Raw genomic sequence first — 21,608 nt, forward strand, 5'->3', positions numbered from 1 at the left:
CCCCGCTCAGTATTTCCTTGGCTGCTCGAAGTCTTTTTTTTTACCGCCTTCCATTCATCAGCGAGCTCCTTTTTGCACTCTTTGACCCGCTTGACAAGCTCAGCTTGAAGATGTTCCATTTTCTTTAGTCTAGCATCGATCTCACAATGTCTGCCGACAAACTTGATGTCCTCTTCATTCTCATCCTTCCCCTCGTCTACTTTGAGGGAGCTTCCACACACTACATGCTTCACCGCCTCCCTTGCCATATCTTGCATTTAGGTTTCTTTAATGCTACTACCAAACCTTTCAACGCACATACCTACAAGCAAAGGCCTATACGCACAGAACCTAAATCATTAGAATGCCAAAACCTATTTATCTGAAATATGTTAAAGAGAAACATATGTCGAACAGGCCTAAATCATGACACACGGTTGCACATGGCCATGCTCTGTCTATCCTAGAAAAGCAATATTTGCGATAGAAATGCGCACACACTAAAACTTCTAACAGCTAATAGCATTGCCACTTCCCACCTACTATTTAGCGACAAGAAAACTGGAAAAGTCTTAACGTCTCACATAGTCACAGGTGCTTAAACACGCTGCACGATAGGACGCTCTGATTGTCCGGCAAACTCAAGTACACCTGGCCCACACACGCACACACGAGAGAAGTAAAAAAAATAATATCTAATAGCTGATAGCATTGGCGCTTCCAACCTACTACTTAAAGTAAAAAAAATGACCTACAAGTCGAAAAAAATATGGCTTGGAGGCAGCGGGGACACGGGCTGCCATTCTCGCTCTCCTCCCCGAAAGGAAACTCTTCGCCCATGGTCGCAGGTGAAAGAGCAAAATTTTAGAGGATGCTTAAGTTTAGCCTGTGAAAGTGGAACGCGATAGCAATGAAATATCCCCGAATGCTTCTCACGCTTCCCGGTAAATGCAGCTTATGTAAGCGTAATGCTTTCCGGAAAACGCCCGCGGTGAACGCTATGCTCGAAGGCGAGCTTTGTGGTAGAAACACGCCTTCTTGCGTGGGCCGATGCTCTGTTATTGTTTCACGCTTCTAATATTTCAGTGTGAGAAGATTTACCATAAAAGGCATCCGCTGTCACTGGTTTGTTTCATGACGATTGTTTGTGGGCTGTCAAACTGAAAATTCGGAGTCATAACTATAACATAATGGTGAATTCCAATGTTCCAAGCACTTACGGTAGCAGTTTTTCCGCTTCTTGCGCAGCAAGTCTATTCCACTGGCAGATTGAGAGAGCATCTCATACTTTTCATTGGCGTATCGGGAGCAGCTCCGCCGCTAGATCCATTACATGAGTAGCGCTCTCTACTCCACAAAAATTGACGGAGTCGATTGATGTAAGACTACCCACCATGACACGCGCGGCAGCGTACAATCGAACTGCCTTCGGCTTCGATGCGATGTACTGTGGCGGAAGTGCACCTAAGAAGCTTGGAGTAGTGACGGAGACGGAAGAGGTGGTGGTCTTGCAGTGATAGGATTCAAGGATTTAGAGACAACCTGAGCGTAAGCTGGTGTAAGGATAGGGGCGGGCTCGGGACTTGCGGGCAGGTCACGGCCACTATCTCTTCCCTCACGATATGGCGTAGATCATGACCAGTAGGAGTCATATGGACCTAAGGAGGGGTTGACGAAGCTTGGGCGTGCAGTTCCTCACGGATGAAGGAGCGAAGCAAGGCACGTACCTCGCTGTTGTTGGACGCCTTGAAATCAGATGTGTCAGAGTATAAGCGGATCATATGAAGCTCATCGAGGCGCTGACACGTACTCATGATGTCTGCGACGGTAGTGGGGTCCAGCCCTACAAGAGCATCAAATGCCACAGTCCCAATACCCATCAGCAGGTGGCGTACATGGTCACTCTCGGCCATCGAGGTGTTCAAGCGGCGGCAGCGGGAGAGGACGTCCTCTATGTACGAAGTCTACGACTCGCCCGAGTGCTGAACGCGTTCATCAAGCTTTTTCTTGGCGATATTGGAGCGGACAGACCAGTTCGCGAAAACATGGCGTAGGGGCTGTTTAAAGGTGCTCCAGTTGACGAAAGCGAGCTTATGATTATAAAACCAAGTTTTTGCGACGCTAGTTAGGTAGGAGGCGACGTGAGGCAGTTTTGCAGATTCGTTCCACTGGTTAAATTCTCTCACGCGCTGGTACAGCTCCACCAGTGTTCAACATTGTCGCCTGGAAGTCCAGCACACACCGGTGGATCCTTTTGAGGGGTGGTGCCTGTCCAAGAAGGAGTTCCCGCAGGAGCAGGCAAGGTGGATGTCACAGTATTGGCCTGCTGGTCTTCGGACATTGTCGAGTGCAGTTGGTAGAGGCGGCGACCCAAGCGGAGCTCTACAGATGTAGCGTAGATGTAGATGTAGCGTAGGTGAAGCTAGGAGCGAAAGGACGATTGAACTGGACAGCACACTCCACTACTTGTGAGACAAGGTTTAGGATTGGATCGGATTCGATTGCATTGCCTTCTTTGGTGACGCGTACCCACTGCGGGGGATTAGCCAAGATTTGGATGGTATTGAAAAGATTTTGGTGGTGCAAAAACTGCTGAAAGTGTTATGTGGAAACGGATAAAAATGATTTTTGATTTTTGAGGAACTTAAGGAAAACGTCTTGAAACAAATATGAATTGCTTCGCGGCTGAGCAGACATCCTTGTGGTAGTCGCCAAGAAAGCAGGCTCCCAGATATAGGATATTTAAAATGGAGAACTTTAAATCAAGTTGCATGAACGTTGGTTCCGGGGTGTTCAGGCAGTCAGACTATTCTTTATTTTCCCGAGTGAGAGGCCCACTACCAGCCACAAAACGGTGATGGTGACTCATGTGCAGATGAGAATATGAAGCGTGTGAATAATGCTCACAATATATATGGCTGTATAGTCTGTGTTGTCGCCGCTGTGTATGCTTTGAAGCGATAGACCGCACCTTCACGGCGGGCACAAGTGAAATACCTTGCTCGAACCCTTGGTCAACTTGAGGAGAACAACGTCCTTTACAAGGACTCGTTTTGCTTGGCACAAGGGCGTAGTGCGGTGGTGGTCGACGGCACCCACGAGGTCGTGAGCGCTGCCTATATCCCCTCTTCCTCTTCATCTACCGACTCGGGAGAGATCCTGGCGGTTACTGTTGCCATCCAGCACATCTTAAGCCTCTCAGGAAAAACATATTACATAATCACCGATTCCCAAGTGGTATGTAGGGCTATCTAGGCAGGTCGTGGTATTCCAAAAACCGTGCATTGCATTCTGTCACGTTCGTTCTAAATAACAGTACACAGTATCCAGAACATTCGTCTGTTCTGGACGCCTGACCATGTCTCACTGCCGCGTAATGAAGCCATTCATACGGCCTCTCGAGAACGCCCCCTCCGAGCAGCCCCGCCGCATGGAGGCGGTCAACACAGACCCCAGTTCCCCCGTACACATATGTCGCGAGGTTACTGAGCACTACCCGGGACAGCGCCAGCTGTACGCAACCTCCACCTCCGTCTATCACTCGGGAGGAGGCGGTCACACTTCGCCAATTGCAGACCCACACATTTCCCAATCTCCACTTCCTTCCCAATACCCCACGAGCTACCCCAACGCTTGTCCAGGGTGTGTCGTGGGCCACACGACCTTGCACCTTACTGTAAGACTCACCACTCCTTGCTACTCGTGCCTCCCCAGATTCTTTCTTGCATACCGCACCACACCACTCACTGCACCACCCACACCGCACCACTGCTCACCACAGAGCAGTGGTGCGGTACACCTCTAAGGTCCGCGGGCATGGACCATCGCAGAAAGACGCTATGGGGGCTTAAGACTAGGGTTCCCTTCCGAATGCCCCTTACCTGTGAATAAAAAATGTTTTCATCATCATCGCTCCGATAATTGTTCCTAGCACAAAAGAGGTCGGATTTCACTCGAAATGGGCTGTTTCCCTGTCTTCACTAGACACTGATGTCGCTTTTCGAGGAGATTAGCGGCTGTAGGAGAGATTGGGTATTAGCGTACCCTTTGCCGGAGCCGACGTTGCAAGCATCCGTTGGTGTTGGCATGCTAACAGTGATTCGCGTACGGCTGAGCGCGGATGCGTGGGTCCTGTATATATCTTCAAAGCTACCTGTTGTGAGTATGGAGCTTGTCGCAACGAGAGCTGAAGGCTTCGTGTGCGCTGTGTCTTTGCCGCTTACTACGCGTTGAACGAGAGGCAACCCACAGAGTAATTCACTCGGAGGGTGCCTTCCTCGCGCTTTATCACTGACAGTCAGTGTCGGCAGTCATAGATGGAAATGTATTCTTGTTTGCCTCTGCGCGCGTGACGCTATACATCTTTTCCGTTTGTAAGCGAATGTTTACAAGTTATTACGGTCACTGAAGCTACTAACCTTACTACATATAGCTGTTTATTTGCTTCGCCTTTCTGACGAAAGTAGGTGATTTCTTTTTTAAGTTCAAGCAAAAGCGTGGCTTTGAGCAATCTCCATTTGCCAAAAAGGGATGGCGCCATCCAGGTTGAGCGAAACTATTCGCATGTTCAGAAACAGTGAATGCTCCGTTTTTTCGCGGAAATAAAACTGGTGTTCAGGTGCGTTCACGTCAACTGCGCAGCCACCACAGCTGTTGTCGCACTGTTCCGCTGACAGCACAGCAGTGGCTCGCGCATGGGGCTTTAGAAATGTGGAGTGGCAAACAAAGAAGCGAAATGCAAGTATCGTCAACGCTGCGCTAAATCACCTCAATGGCGGCGCAATGATAGCGTTCAGGCTTCCGCTACTGGCACCAGCGTTGCTCGCTCGCACACTATAAGCACACTAGCGCTCCTGCTAAGCTGCGCAGTTCATGATCTAGTCTGAGCAGTGAACGTGATGTTAACGTTGTTTAATGTTTCACTGGCTGCTGACTTCGGCCGAAGGTGTCCCGTTGTTCTCGTCTCGTGCACTATCGTGCGGTAACGCCACTGGCTGGCGCTCATAACACCTATATTTTAAGACGCCTTGTAGCGGCCAGATGCTATCGTTCGTTCTACCCAGCAGGAGTTGCGTTGCGTGTAGCGTCACGCCGACATTTCTTTCTTTTCGTTCTTTCTTTTATTACACGTTCTTGGATACAATATATATTAAATAGAAAAAAAAGGTTGAGACTCATTGCCACAGGATAGTAGGGTGCCTAAACTAAAATATGCAAGTATAAGCAATAAAGTTTACAAAGGCTACAATAAAAAGATTTCATGTTTAACCTCTTCAGGGAATTGCATAAGTATGCGCAATAATTGTCCTACTAGCTCATCTCCATGCTGCCCAGTGTCATTATCAATGCTATGAAAGTTGATCCGGCCAGTTAAAGTTTATCAAGCCTTATCAGCCGTTATCAACTTTATTTTACTAGACCCGACCAATGTAAACCCTTGTCGGTTATCAAATTTATCAGACTCGATCTGACCCTTATCAACACTTATTGGTCGGTATGAAATTTAACGCAAAAAACCCGATCCTTATCAACCCTCACCAGTCCATATCAACCTTACTGCGCATGATGCGACCCTGATCAATCGTTATGAGTACTCATTAACATTAACAGAACTGATCCGCCCATTCTAAGCCCTTACCGCTCTTTAGCACCTTATCCGTTAGGCTCGAACCACTATCAACCGTGATGAGATCATTATAGCCCCTCATCACTCTTTATCCTCCATAACGAGTCACAGATTACTTATTTGTCTAGGATGCGCGGCATGAAGCGCATGTGCCCTCCTAGCTCGGAGGCGTTTTGGTCGGTGAAGGAACGCCTCAACGGAAGGCGCATTCCGCGACCACCGAAACCCAACGAGAACATGCATGTGTTTGGCATTAAACAATGCACCAAGTCGGCTCTACGTGGGGTTCTTCAGATGACTTTTATTCCACCAATAACAGATATTTCGACAAAGCCCTCATAGAAACAACGTTTTATACATTGTTTTCTTCATAGTGATCCGTCTTACGTCACGGACATATTTCGTCGTTGGGTAGGCAAAGAAATGCTTACGCAATGAATAAATTCATTTCTACTGAAAAGAAAATAAGCGCCAAAAACAAAACATGAACTGTGAATCAGTATCGGGTAACAAATAAAAGGAAAAAATAAAATGCGTGTTAATACAATTAACATAACCTACAACATTAACAGTTAAATTATGGGGTTTAACAAATTTTTTGGGCCCCAAAGTGTGTATCATGCAATTATGTACGCTATTTATGATAAATGAACTTTCAAACTTTCAAATCACTATCTGACTATGAGGCAGGCCATTGCCCCTGGGGCGCTCCGCAGTATTATGGGCCACCAGGGGTGCGATCTTGTACGCGTTCCAAAATAGAACGGAGGCGGTTCGTTCCACCGAGCCAAATACGATTCGTCAATTTGAACCGTGGCGAACGCCATGACGTCAATTGTGACGTGATATCTGCTGTCAGTCATTCCGTGTCGTCCGCTATCGGACGAACGGAACGGAACATACCGCCTATTTCATGACGTAAAGAACGAACCGCCTCCGTTCTATTTTGGAACGCGTACAAGATCGCACCGCAGAGGTACCTTAACGTGCACCTAAATCCAATTACTATATGGGTGTTTTCGCATTTCGGCCCCATCTAAATGGTGCCCTCCAGGCCGCGATGTGATCCCGATACCCTGCGCCTAGCAGCTCAACACCATAGCCACTAAGCAACCACGGCGGGTAACCTACTGGTTGGTGCTACGTACGCAGCAACAACAATATAATATAATACTAATACGCAATAATAGTTATTGGTTATGCATACCAATGACACTTACAGGGGAGAAAAAAGATATTTCAATAAGTGAACTGAAAAGTAATCTAGGACAAAAAGCATGTACGAGTAATTAGGTTTGGGCGTTATTCTGGAGCAGGTATATTTAAGTGCACTTGAAAATCACTTTTATTATTTTACGAAGCGTAGTATCTACCTTCCAGCTTTCACTCCCTTAAATTGCAGTAGTCACTCTCTATAAACATTGTTAGTCGGAGGAAGATTGAAATTGTGTAATCTGACGTGTCAAGTTAGGTGGGATGAAAAAGAACAGATTGATATAATAAAGGGTTTGTTGTGCGCAATAAAGCCATGGACGGTAATAGCAGTTTTATGCTTTAGTGAGATATCAAAAGCTAAATTTCCGTTGCATGAAACAACGGTGTACTGTGTTCGTGACATCTAGCATTAGTTATTATTCTTAGTGCTCGCTTGGTTCAAGGTATGTTTTAAACGTCCATCCCCATTAACAGACGCATTATGAGAGACAACAATGAAAGAAACAAGTGATATAAATATCTCAGAGAATGTTACTACTAAAGAAATTTCTATCCATGAGTAGCATGTTATATCCATACCCTAATTTAGCTTATTCTGAGTTTATATGACTAGTATGTTTAGGTGGCTGCAGAAGATCGCACCATATAATCGGAATTGGACGCCTGCTCAAGCAGGCAGTTGTTTATTGTTAGGTGAAATGATTCATTTGTAAAGGTCTGCAGCAGGAGAGGGAAATTGTGTATTTAGTTTTCTTTAGAATAATTGTAAATTTATTCATTGAACGCCATTTACAAATGCTTTTTGGTTTGGCGTTACTTTTATGTTCTACTTCACATAAGTTGTTAGCAGTAACTGGGATCGCCGTACTATTAGCGTCGATTAGCATTTCCACAGAATTTATTATGTTTGGCAGATAATTGCCGTACAGTGAATACAGTAAAGGTCCGAGAACGAATTCCTGTGGTACCTGTTTTTATGTTTAGTAGGGAAGGTGAAAGAATCCGCATTATGACCAATTGTTGGCGTTCGCTGATATAACTAGAAAACGAGCTGAAAAATTTACCGCAGAAACCATTGCGTTTTAATTTCATTACAAAAATCCCGTAGTTTACTGTATTAAAAGCTGTCTTTAGGTCGAGCAAAACTACAGGTGCAAGCAGGTTAATGTGTGAAGCCGTTTTAGCTTTTTGTGTCAATGTTAGCACAGCTATTGAAGTGGAATGATATGACCTAAATTCATGTTGCTCGGGGCAAACTGCATGGTATTTTTTAAAGAGGATGCGTACACGTTTTGCAAAACCTTTTTCGAAACTATTATTCATAATACTAAGAAGAAATATGAGTTTGTCACTTGAGGGGTTAGACCGATCATCGTCTATAAGTACGATCTTAACTTTCCTTAAACAAGTAGGATGCTTTGATGAACGCAATGAATGGTCAAATGCATGACGTAAGACGGGGCTCAGGATATCAATGTTATCTTTCACTAACGGCATTGTAAAGCCATTTTACCCGCTAACTTTACTGGGGCTCATATTAGCAACACTATATTGAATTTCCTGTAAAGTTGCGTTGTGGGCAGCAAATGTATTCAGTAGAGAGTGCGAAAGAAACTGGTCTTTGTCAGAAGAGAACTCCGCCGCTAATGCTGGACTAATTCCAGCGAAATATTGAATAAAGTTATCCACGGTGTCTGCACTGATAGCGTCAGGTAGCAGGCGTTGTTAGGTAGATTCCCGGCAGCTTCTTTTACAATCTCCTATGTTCTTTTGCGATGACTTTGAGGTTGTTCACTAATACGGAAATAATATTCCCTCTTCCGTGGCCTCATGAGAGAAACAGTCGTATTTCTTAAAATATTAAACTGGCCTAAATAATATTCATTACGTTTTTGTTGTCTCCATTTGTGGTACCAGTAATTTTTTCGCTTCAGCAATGCAGGGATCTTGTTCACCATTCAGACATTGAAAGGACATGTGTACGAGCATGCCAGAATGTATAAACGGCTATCATTCACGGCACAGAAAAGAAGAACCTACTTTGCTGACCGTTGTCAAACACGTTGCACTCTTTCTTCTTACTTCACTAATGTAAATAAAAGAAGAGGGTGATCTGATATCGGTTTACTATAAATAACAGCATTGTTCTGCAATTCTAACTTCGTCCATATATGGTCAATTGTTACGGCCGACGCATTAACCTCGTGGGACTGTTCACCAGGTTGCGAAAATTGAATGAATTAAGTAGTGTATAATTAAGATGACTAATGTTGTGTGTGTCACTCTTCATGTCTCCAACAATTACCACCGGTTTGTTATACTTCCTCCAAAGAATAAAGTATTTTTGTTCTATTTTGTAGAAAATATAAACAGCCTAGGAAGTTAGCGGCCGATAAACAACGCCAATTATACAAAAACAGTGCAACCTAAGAAAGAGGGTTTCTATATCTGGGGAACTGCAATTGAGCGATAATTATTCAGTGAATGCATAGGCATTCATCGCAATAAGTGACACCCTGCCACCACGTGAATATGAGTTTCGCGGATGCGACAGCTTTGTAACCAGGAATGGCCACATTCTTTCCTTTTCTTTAACCAAGTATCCGGGGTTGGTAGCATGTCGAATCTCTGCCCACACTTCGTTAAAAGTGCAAGGAGAAAGTTCAATTTTTTTTCTTACGCTGCTAATGTTCCACTCAAAGCAGTTTCCCTCCTATTGCATGGACGTTAATCGGCTTGAGGTAATGTGAACGGCATGGTTATGCTGAAAGGCGCACTTTAAGTCCCAGAGGTGCCTACGCTAGCCTCTCGAGGTTATCCTCACATGGGATGTGAATGACCTTCGAGTTCACTGATTTTCTTGCCAAGACATTTCCTTCTCACACCCAGAAAAATTTCCATGTTTTTCCTTCTTTTTCTCTGTATGACCTAACTGAGAAAAATCTTATTCTCGATGCACAAGCGTTCGTTCACGAACACGGGTGCTTTTATTTCGAAACCAAGCATTCTTGTGTGAATCATGTTCTTTTTTGCTGATTTCAGTACCTTCTCACGCACGGAACACGAGAGAAATTTTACCCCGACATTTGGGGAATTGTTTGCTTTTACCGGCACTCTGCTCATAACGTTGAAGTCTTAAAAGGAAATCTCTATCGACGCGTAATCAGCTGGCAATTTTTTTACTACTTTCTCTAGGTTTTAATTCAATGCTATTCCGTCTCGAATATTACCACAAGTCTTTCAGCTGTTTTCTTGTGTCACCTCATTTTTTATTTATTTTCATGTTCTCTATTTGGCACTGCGGGCTCCGACTACTTGCATAATTTATATCTTTGCGTAGGAATTTTATTTCATTCCTTACTTCACAAAAACTCTGCCTTGGGAAGCTTACATAGGCCTTGAGAGATATCAGCTTCGATATCGGATAGGGCATCTAAGAACTTAGTAGTCGTCCGCAGCAGTACTTTTTCCATATCCTTAAGTGTACTGCGTGATGTTTCGCTCGAAGCGCTGACAAGATCTGTCTGGTCATCGAGCTATTTAGGTTCTATTATAGGGCTTAGGACACTGTTTTTCTATTTGAATTGTTCTATAACAACAAGAACAAAAAAAAGGAACTAAGATTCAATGAAGAAGTTGGGTTCAGAGCAGTTACGCTGGCGCAAATGAGAGATTTGTGCTGGATTGCACGAAAGTAAGGAATTGACTCGACATCCCAGCCCAGGGAAAGTGGTTGTCGAGCGAAGCTCTTGTAAACTAGCACTAGAACTGCTGAGGGGGCTATAGAGTGCTTTATTGCTCTCGAGTAATGTTAGTAATGGGAGCAATGGTAATTTTAACAACACGCTGCTGCGCATAGCGTTGCTGCAGCAACATTGAAATCACTTACTAGGTTGGTTCTTTTATACACGAAAGGCTAGAAACGTTATTCTCCACGTCGCAAGCTGCCGTTGGCGTGGCAGCATGCGCAATAGTAATCGTCACCGAGAAACGTATGCTGGGAGTGTTACGTGCTTCCGATTGTTATCAGGAGTGTCTTATCATCAATCACGTTGCTTGAATGACGGTTTTCTGCTTGTTATTTATTGAAGCGTATAATGCTCTGTATGTTGCATGCGTGATTCCAAAGAATGCATGCACTGTTCACGTCACTTTGCTGACTGCTGGGAGGCTCTGCCTTTTGGGAGTACGAGCCACTGCTGCGGCACTGCCGCCGATCAGCCCACATTTTTGTCGACTGCTGCGGGCACAAAAAATGCCGGCCAACTAGAGGCTAACAGCTTGGCTGTAAAAATTCTCACCTTTAGTGTGCAGAACCAGCGGTTAGCAATCGTCCAAAGACATCTGCCGGATGCGTTCTTGATGCTGTAGGCCGGCGCGTGCTTGCTTATGCACAAGATATAGGCGTCTCCATATTCTCCGGTGCTGTGGTCGACATCACGTGGTGTGAAGCAGTCGGCACGTGCAGGAACCCAGGCAGTGGTGCGTCTGCGCGTTGTCTGCTTTTCTACCTCCAGTTACCATTGATATAACGAACCCGACAATCGTTGTTGTTCTTATTCCTTGAGTGCGCAGAACAAACGGTTAGCAGTCATCCAAAGGCGACCCGTCTATAGCTTAAGCATCGTCTGAGGCGCTAAAGCGCCACACTAAACCTCGTTATCACTCTCAATGCTTCGCTCTTTGGACGAAATTGTCAACCTTTTTTCCTGTTCTCATTAAAAGTGATCCATTGAAAGGAAAGAAAAGAAAGAAAAAATGGAAAGAAAAAATGGGTCGTGTTTTTGACGCCCTTCGCTGCATGTGATGCTTACGCGTCAGGTGAAATTAAGGTCACTCGATACATCGGCTGCACATTGCATTTTACAGGTGGAGGAAACTGGAAACGCGGCTATGTGTTTACTACAAAAAGAAAAAGAAAGAAGCAGCGTTTACCACAAAAAGAAAAAGAAAGAAGCAGCGACATGCTACGCGCACTGACGCGAGGACATTCACAACAGAGATACGCATAGTCCCACCGCATTCCCAGTCATCAAATCGGATCATTGCATTGTATTAGGTTACTCAAATAAACTTCCAGGCCTTTCAACGTAGCTGCTCAATTGGACCGTTTTCACAGAAAGTTCTTAGGCTAAAGTTGCTTGCAAGAGCTGATGCCAGTCATTCGCTGCGTCGGAAATAGTAACGAAGACGGATGGACAATGGCAGAGTGTAATTATGTAGGAAAGGCTAATTCCGCCCCTTGAGCTTTACCATTGCCGCTTTAGCATTTTTTTGGCACTTCACGCACTTTCCGGGTGGTATCTATCTATCTATCTATCTATCTATCTATCTATCTATCTATCTATCTATCTATCTATCTATCTATCTATCTATCTATCTATCTATCTATCTATCTATCTATCTATCTATCTATCTATCTATCTATCTATCTATCTATCTATCTATCTATCTATCTATCTATCTATCTATCTATCTATCTATCTATCTATCTATCTATCTATCTATCTATCTATCTATCTATCTATCTATCTATCTATCTATCTATCTATCTATCTATCTATCTATCTATCTATCTATCTATCTATCTATCTATCTATCTATCTATCTATCTATCTATCTATCTATCTATCTATCTATCTATCTATCTATCTATCTATCTATCTATCTATCTATCTATCTGTCTGTCTGTCTGTCTGTCTGTCTGTCTGTCTGTCTGTCTGTCTGTCTGTCTGTCTGTCTGTCTGTCTGTCTGTCTGTCTGTCTGTCTGTCTGTCTGTCTGTCTGTCTGTCTGTCTGTCTGTCTGTCTGTGCGTCTGTCTGTCTATGTTTGTATTTAACCGATTTCCCGCCTACCTGAGCCACAGGGTAGTCCGAGGAAGAATAGTTAGCGCATCGTGCTGCTTTGCAGACGCAACAGTGTTCAAAACCAACCACCGGACAAACTTGGGTCCCCGAGTGTTTGGTTTCTCCGTATACAGGCCGCTCTTCAAATAAACCTCTTTCACATCGATATGGGTCAATGTATCTGCGGCATAGGGTAGGCACAGGTGTTCGAAGAAACTCTCTGACGCCAACTTGAAACATGAGGCAGTCCCACTCGGTCTGGGCTTGTCTTCAATGAATATCCTTGACGCCAACTTGGGCAGCTAGGTATCGGCCACTGGAAACGCACCGCTATACAATGAGGAAAAAGATCCCTTAAATGCAGCCGTTGCTGAGCGTAATCGAACCAACGTCACAAAGGTTCCTCAAGGAGCAGCCATTTGGTAGGAGGCTGGGCCAGAAACGTCCTGGATCGACGCCGCTTTTCATTGAACGTGTTTCACGCTAAGCCTCTAGTGAGCTGTGCTATGAACGCACAAAGTATGTGCCGCCCTTAATCAACGCCTTGCCAACTTGGGTCAATGAATATGTGCCTCTGAGCTTGGGGCAAGCGAGGAAACAATTTTCAGCGGTCGCAGGCAACGGAGCGCCAAGCTTTTCATTTCACTTCAGGCACGTACCCAGGATTTTTTTTCCGGGGGGGGGGAGCACCACCGCCATCATCATCATCATCACCACCACCACACCACCACCACCATCATCATCACCATCATCATCATCATCACCATCATCATCATCATCATCATCATCATCCTGTTCTATGTCCACTGCAGGACGAAGGCCTCTCCCTGCGATCTCCATTTACCCCTGTCCTGCGCCAACCGATTCCAACTAGCGCCCGCGAATTTCCTTATTTCATCGCTCCACTTAGTGTTTTGTCGTCCTCGATTGCGTTTTACTTCTCTTGGTACCAGTAAAGTTTCGTTCGTTCTCTGTCCTGGCTTCACCGTTGGAACTTGAAACTTCTCGGACGATGATCGGCAGTTTTTGATCAAACGCAGGCAGGAAGCGATGAGATCAGGTGTACAAGAAATATATATAGGTAAACTTTTCTATATACATGGCAGGTAAAACAAATACATTAAAACTTGAACAATTGAGAAACAAAGTCTCACTCTTCGACTGTCTCAATGACTGTTAGTGCCCAGACTCGTTTTAACGTACATAGTACGGAGGCTCACTGATCTAACAGCAATCCTGATTTCAGCCAAGTCTGAGGGACAGCATGTCGTCCCGATTTTATAGCCCAAAATATACAAAGAAAAAAAGGCGGTAGGGCCGTTGGCCCGTCCCACAGGTTCAGTTGCCAATCACAGTCAACCGTTTGTTAAGCCACAACCCACAGGAATGGGCTTACTCTTAAAAATAAACGTATTGGAAAACAAAGCTCTTTACCTTCTTCCCGAAAACTCCGTTGCCCTCTCATTTCTCCGTAGTTAGTGACGGGCTCAGCAAAACACGCCAGGCCCGAACAAGTTATCGCTAGACCGCCTCAAATCCCAACGGCGTCTAGGCCGCAAATGTCTCGGAAGCAGGGGCATCGACACCACGTAGTGCCGCTGTACTCAAAGTTTGGCCGTGTGGGAGACGGATGGCCCTCCTTGTCCTTCAAACTTATTGTCTACAAGACAAAGTTCTCCGAGTGCGTGTTTCCAAGACGCCGTCGTCCGAATGCACTCTTTACGTGTGCACCGCATTCCTACAGCGTGCACTGTAAGCTGGCCTTCGACACCACACAGGCAGTCGCACCCAACAACAAGCCTGGCGATTGCGTTCCGGACGCGTAGAAGATTAGGTCTATGCTCACTGCATGCGGCACGGGGTCAGAGTTGCTAAGTCCTTCTTAACCTCGGCGGCGCCTCCAATTAGTCAGGCACTCGGGCGCCAGACCCACAATACCTTGTACAGCGGTCTCTTTCAAGGCTGGTCTGTGTGACCGTCGGCGGACTGCCAACACCGTGCGCACAATACCGACTTCCCGGAATCAGCACTCGCCCTCCTGGCGCCTGCCGCGACGCGTCACCCAACACCGCGCTGTGCCTGTGACCCCACATAACACAGCAACTGTCGCCCCGCTGACATGGGGAGATGTGAACCCCCTCTCTATACAAAAAGCACGCGGCCGATTCGTGACACTTAAGAACACGAACAATCAGAGCAACCTTACAGTACCCATTCTGTAACCCTAATGGTCCAACGGTTATCTAACCGGCGCATTACATGACCTGCCCAGCTACATTTTTTCCTCTTGATGTAAATTAGAATATCGTCTATACCCGGTCGCTCTCTGATCCAAACCGCTCCCTTTCTCTCTCTTAACGTTATGCCTAGCAATCTTCGTTCGATCGCTCTTTGCGCGGTCCTTAACTCATTCTCAAGTCTCTGCCCCATATGTTAGCACTTGCAAAATGCACTAATTGCACACCTTACTTCTCAATAATAATGGTAAGCTTCCAGTCAGGAGCTGGCAATGTCTGCCGTATGCGATCCAACCTATTTTTATTCTTCTGTGAATTTCCTTCTCATGATCAGGGTTCCCTGTGTATAATTGACCTAGGTAAACGTACTCCTTCACAGTCTCTAGTGGCCGACTGGCGATCCTGATCTCTTGTTCCTTTGCCGGCAATTTATCATTATCGTCATCTTCTGCATATTAATATTCAACCCCACTCTTACACTCTCTCTGTTAAGGTCTCCAATCATTTTGTTGTAACTCGTCTGCATTGTTGTCGAATAGAACAATGTCATCGGCAAACCGAACGTTGCTGAGATATTTGCAGTCGATCTTTACTTCTAAGCCTTCCCAGTTTAACAGCTTGAATTCTTCTAAGCATGCAGTGAATAGCTTGGGAGAAATAGTGTGTCCCTGTCTGACCCATTTCCCGATAGGTATCTCCCTGCTTTTCTTGTGTAGAATTAAGGTAGCTGTAGAACCTCTGTATATATTCTTACGCGAAGGACGAGTCAGTAAGACGAGAAACTATTTGCAGATTATATTTACAACAACGGTTGCAGCGCTGACCGGTTAGATTCACAGGACGAGCCCAGTTCGTTTTTCCTCCTCTTTTCTGGAGTGATTGCGCCCACGCACCTCGTTCAAACAAACAAATACCACACGCATGTAGCAATATTTTTCAAGCTTTTTACGTAAGCGTTCTGTAGTCCTTGATTACGTAGTGCCTCTAGACTGCTGGTATCTTTACTGAATCAAATGCATTTTCGTAATCTATATAAGCCACATAGAAAGGCTTATTATACTCTGCAGATTTCGCGATAACCTGATTGATGACATGAATGGGATCCGTTGTAAGGTATCTCTTCCTGAAGCCAGCCTGTTCCCTTGGTTGACAAAATCCAGTGTTGCCCTTATTCTATTGGAGATTATTTTGGTAAATATCTCAAATAATACTGGGAGCAAGCTAATGGTCCTATAATTTTTCAATTCTTTAACGTCTCCTTTTTTGTGGATTAGTATAATGTCTGCATTCTTCCAGTTTTCTGGGACCCTTGCAGTCGATATACCCTTCGTATAAAGAGCCGCCAGTTTTCCAAGCATTACGTCTCCTCCAGCTTTGATTAAATGGACTGTTATTCCACCTTCTCCTCCCACTCTTCATCGTTTCATGTTTTGCAGGGCGCTTCTGACCTCATCGCTAGTTATAGGAGAGTTTCTGTATCCTGTTCATTACTGTTTCTAAGTGAGGTATCGTGACTCCTCTGGGTACTGTATACAGGTAAGCTTAGAATTTTTCCGCTGCTTTTACTGTATCTTCGAGATTGCTTAGGATATTATCCTTCTTATCATTTAGTGCATACATCATGGTTTGTCCTATCCCAGGTTTGTTTTTTACTGATTTCAGGCTGCGTTCATTTTTTTACGGCTTCTTCAGTCTTTCTCATGTTATAGTTTCGAATATCAGTTATTTTCGCCTTGTTGATCAGTTTTGACAGTTCCGCGAATTGCGTAACGCTGTGCAGCCGCCAGTCCCATACAACCGCGTAGAGCGCAGGACTCTGCGATTCTAGACGTACTGCGCTCACCGAGAAAGGTTAGAAAAACACCCACATAAGCACAGCAGAGAAGTGGCTACAGGAGGCGGTTCGACCGATAACTGTAGAAGCGTCATCCAAAGCAAGTAATTATTCTCCACGTCTGGAGGCGTTTCCACTACTTCCTTTTTAAATAAAGAGATGTTGATCCATAAATATTCTCATAAACAACGGTTAACATTTTTATTATTCGCTTTTGCTTGCAGTTTGGTTGTTGCGTTGGCTCTCTCCCTTAGTGGATCGCTTAATGTCTCAACTCCTTGCGATTTTTGTTTCCGGTTTCCAATTTTGCACGAAAAGTGCTATACAATTAGGGAAAAACAGACGAGGTAACGGGCGACAGTCATCTTGCTTATGGGTTTAAGGGTTATTGCAGGGTTTCATGATGGACGCTCTTTCACATCATTTTATTTCCCACGTTATCTAACCCATATCACGTGCATATGGTTCCGGGCATCTGCCAGCGTCGCGGCGAGCCGTAACTCAAGGAAATAATGAAGCAAAGGGAACAGTTAAACGCAATTGGCGTTTTCTCCGGCCGCAACTCGTTCCATTATGATGAAAATTATGATGAAGTACCTCCTACCGGTGGAAAATTGCGTGGCACCGGGATTCGAACCATGGTCCTCTTGCACGCTAGGCGGATACTCTACCTCTACGTCACCGCTGCATCATCACGCTACGCCACCACCGCCACACCAAAAAGAAAAATCCACGTGTTGATGAAATTGCATAAACAGGCCTGGAGTGCGGCCCTATCAGAGCGACCAGAAGGGGTAACACACTCCCTCACCAGAGCAGGATTGGCCACCCTCATGCAGTACTTGGCCACAACCTCCTATATGAATACAGCAATCAAGCCCCGGCCCTCAGTCCCCGGCAGCTGCGAAACAACTGACCATGGCGGCGGTCAGACCGGTGACATACCTGGTTAGAACAGGCCGCCAGTGGAATCTGAACCTGGCAACGTTTAACGCTTGAACGTTATCTAGTGAGGCGAGTGTAGCAGTGCTATTGGAGGACATGTTCCTATGGGTGGGCAGCGCAACCCGGACGAAGGACGAGAGGAAATGCACAACATGAGCGCAGAATAACAGGCAAACTGTACTTTGGGCAGATGGGATGCTGACTTAGGGCCAGACAATGAAATCTTCCTTACCTCAGTAAGGAAGCCTTCATTGCAGTGAGGCTACCTTATGTCACTCTGAAAGGTTCCTTACTGAGGCGCCCTCGGTGAAGGCTTCCTTGGTGCTTCCTTGGTACTTCCTCAGCATAAGAAGCCAAACAATGAAATCTTCCTTACCTCACTAAGGAAGCCTTCATTGGGGTGAGGCTACCTTATGTCACTCTGAAAGCTTCCTTACTGAGGGGCCCTCGGTGAAGGCTTCCTTGGTGCTTCCTCAGCGTAAGGTAGCTCCAAAGCTACCTTCATGCGTCCTTACGCCGCTCCTGGCCCTGAACGAGCGCTTCACCTCACTGCTTAACCACGTGGCATTCGCTTGCGCATGCGCACTGTCACCCACCTGCGGAGAAGAGCGAGCACGGTACGTCTTGCCAGGCATGTTCGTTTCAGTCACGCGTGCGGCATGCAAGCATTGCTAGGCGTTGCTAGGCGTTGCAAGACGCCGGCGTGCCAGCGTTGCTGGAGCACATCAAGTTTTGCACTGTAATGCGCAACTTTTTTTTTTACTTTAGTAAACGAAACTAGAAGAAAGCGTCCACGCTTCTCTATATTAGCTATTCAATTTAAAGATTGTGCGACGATACAACATTTTTTAATAGAATAATGGTGTTCGCGGAAAGATTTGAAGAGATAATCTCGAACCCAGGCACGCGGCAACCGCTCCTTAGGTGAGGACGGGTGAAGGGAGCTTTCAGAGTACTCTTGCTTCCTCCATCGGTCCTTCGCTGTAAGGAGGCCTCACGTAAGGTTAGGAAGCGCTCGAAGGAAAGGAACTAGGGGTGTGCGAATATTCGGAATTTCGAATACGAATCGAATATTTTCCATATTCGAAGCGTATTCGATTCGAGAAATGCATGTTCGGAAATTCACGAATATCCGAGGACGGCCGAATAACGGTGGAAACGGCGAATATTCGGATAGACTGCGAATAATTGAGCAATTAACCAATTGTATGCTTGCTCCGCATTCTCCTAAGAACATGTTTATTAACTGAGAACTTCACATGATCGGCTCATTATCTGTATGCTCTGTTTCAGTCTATCTGCTTCAGGCATTTGGGACATGATCAGTTTCGGTTTCTTTTTCACCAAGCTTTATAATTCCAATTATTTTGGAATGCCCCATTGCCTTGAAGGTTGCAAAGGCAACTCAGGGTTGCCTTTGCAACCCTGAGTTGCCATTATCTGTATGCTCTGTTTAAGTCTATCTGCTTCAGGCATTTGAGACATGATCAGTTTCGGTTTCTTTTTCACCAAGCTTTATAATTACAATTATTTTTGGAATGCCCCATTGCCTTGAAGGTTGCAAAGGCAACTCAGGGTTTGCTAACATTGATTCAAGATGTATCAAGGCTCTTTGTGCGGAGTGGAAATTTGATGAAGTGGCCAGCCTAGGCATGTTTCTTGATCCGCGCTTTATGGCCACAGTTCATCAGGCATCTGGTCAGATGATCTGGCTGAAAAACCTTGTGACAAGGGAGATCCAGGAAGCCGTCGTGGAACACCATGGGGACACCGCCGTGCCAGCGTCGACTTCGTGTCCACTGGTGGCATCGAGTGTATGGAATGCTTTTCACGATCTAGTGATGAACAAAGAGAAGACACATTTGGCATCTGCCCCTGAGAGGGAAGTTACAGACTACGCGCAAAAGCCTCTTCTGGAAAGGGGCATGAATCCTTGTGAGTGGTGGCAGTCCATTGGCCGCTTCAGGTACCCGCTTTTAAGTGCACTCGCCCGGAAGTACTTGGCGATCCCTGCCACTTCAGTTCCTAGTGAAAGAGTCTTTTCTACCGGTAGAAATGTGACAGTGCATAGAGAGCGTTTACTTTCTGGCCATATTGAGCAGTTAATTTTCCTTCACGACAATCTGTAACAAGCGTTTTACCTGACTGAGGGCATTACCTGAGTCCGTTATCTATAATTGAGTACCTCTTTAATTTGAAGCAACCTTGTAAAATGCAATGTTATTTTTAAAAGGGTAATAAAGCTATTGTTACCTCTCTTGCAATTTTTTAATATTACACATGTATTCGATATTCGATTCGATATTCGAAGAGAGTTCTTCGTCTTATTCGTATTCGATTCGTAATCGAAAATTTCAATATTCGCACACGTTTTGCCAGGCACGTTCGTTTCAGTCACGCGTGCGGCATGGAAGCGTTGCTAGGCGTTGCACGACGCCGGCGTGCCAGCGTTGCTGGAGCACATCAAGTTTCGCACTGTAATGCACTGCTTCTTTAGATTTAGTAAACAAAACTAAAAAATAGCGTCCACGCTTCTCTATATTAGCTCATCAACTTAGAGATTGTGCGACGATACAACCTTTTTTATTGAATAGGGGTGTTCTGGTGTTCGCCTAAAGCTTTTAAGAGATAATCTCGAACCCAGGCATGGCGGCAACCGCTCCTTACGTGAGGACGGGTGAAGGGAGCTTTCAGAGTATGCTTGCTTCCTCCATCGGTCCTTCGCTGTAAGGAGGCCTCACGTAAGGTTAGGAAGCGCTCGAAGGAAAGGAACGTTTCATTGTTTGGGCCTTAACATCCGCCTTAGCGAGCACCAAGGTGCGATCAGGAATGAAATAGGTTCGAACTGGCCGCGCATTGTAAAGTTTGCTCATGCAAACCCATGTTTGAACAAACAGAAATACTGTATATAAATATGCATCAAATTAACCGAGAGATTGTAGAGGTCTACTTCATGCATGTGAACTCAGGCGCATGTGTCAGCCAGCCTTCTATCACTCTACAGGATAAAGAAGCTGATTTTTTGAATGGCAAGATAGGCTAACACCCTTGTAAACGTCATTTTACACGTGTTTACATTTTTTTATATTGTAGTCCGTTGCTTGAAATAATAAACTAGTTGTTAGTCTGCGCTCGTGTTGTGCACTTCCTCTCGTCCTTCGTCCGGGTTGCGTTGCCAACCAATAGGAACATGATAAATCACCAACTCGCCCAGCTTGCCGTCTTAATTCAATCTATTGGAGGAATCAGAGGGCAGTAAATGGGGTATAATAGGACAATGTGAAGCTAGGAGGACAAAAGAAGCACATACAGTGCTAAAAAGCGGGTTCGTCCTATGCTACCAGGGCTTCGCGGAGAGACGAGAACTAGGAGTCGGATTCCTGATTAATAAGGATATAGCTGGTAACATAAAATAATTCTATAGCATTAACGAGAGGGTGGCCGTTCTTGTTGTGAAACTTAATTACAGGTACAAATTGAACGCCGTACAGGTCTACGCCCCTACATCCAGTCATGATGACCACTAAGTCGAAAGCATCTATGAAGACGGGGAGTCGGCGATGGGTAAAGTAAAAACAAAATACACTATACTGATGGGTGACATCAATGTCAGGGTAGGCAAGATGCAGGCTGGAGACAAGTCAGTCATATGGCATAGGCTCTACGAATAGCAGGCGAGAGTTATTAGTAGAGTTTCCAGAACAGAATAATATGGGGATAATGAATACATTCTTCCGCACGCGAGACAGCCGAAAGTGGGCATGGAGGAGCCCGAATGGTGAGACTAGAAATGAAATAGACTTGATACTCTGCGCTAACCAAGGCATCGTATAAGATGTGAACGTGCACGGCAAGGGGCGCTGCAGTGACCATAGGATGGTAAGAATTCGAATTAGCCTAGACTTGAGGACGGAACGGAAGAAAC

General features: G+C 45.3%; 1 protein-coding gene across 1 annotated transcript in view; it reads right to left on the bottom strand.

Annotated features, from left to right (window-relative positions):
• The window catches only part of LOC135905815 (putative sodium-dependent multivitamin transporter), a 103,705-nt gene extending 92,479 nt beyond the window's left edge, over positions 1 to 11,226 (bottom strand). The window contains exon 1 of the mRNA XM_070538489.1: positions 11,122 to 11,226. The gene's annotated coding sequence lies outside the window, so the exon portion shown is untranslated. The remainder of the gene's footprint in view (positions 1 to 11,121) is intronic.
• Positions 11,227 to 21,608: the final 10,382 nt, after the last annotated feature.

The sequence above is a fragment of the Dermacentor albipictus genome, chromosome 5 (genome assembly GCF_038994185.2).
Source record: "Dermacentor albipictus isolate Rhodes 1998 colony chromosome 5, USDA_Dalb.pri_finalv2, whole genome shotgun sequence".
Lineage (NCBI taxonomy): Eukaryota > Metazoa > Arthropoda > Arachnida > Ixodida > Ixodidae > Dermacentor > Dermacentor albipictus.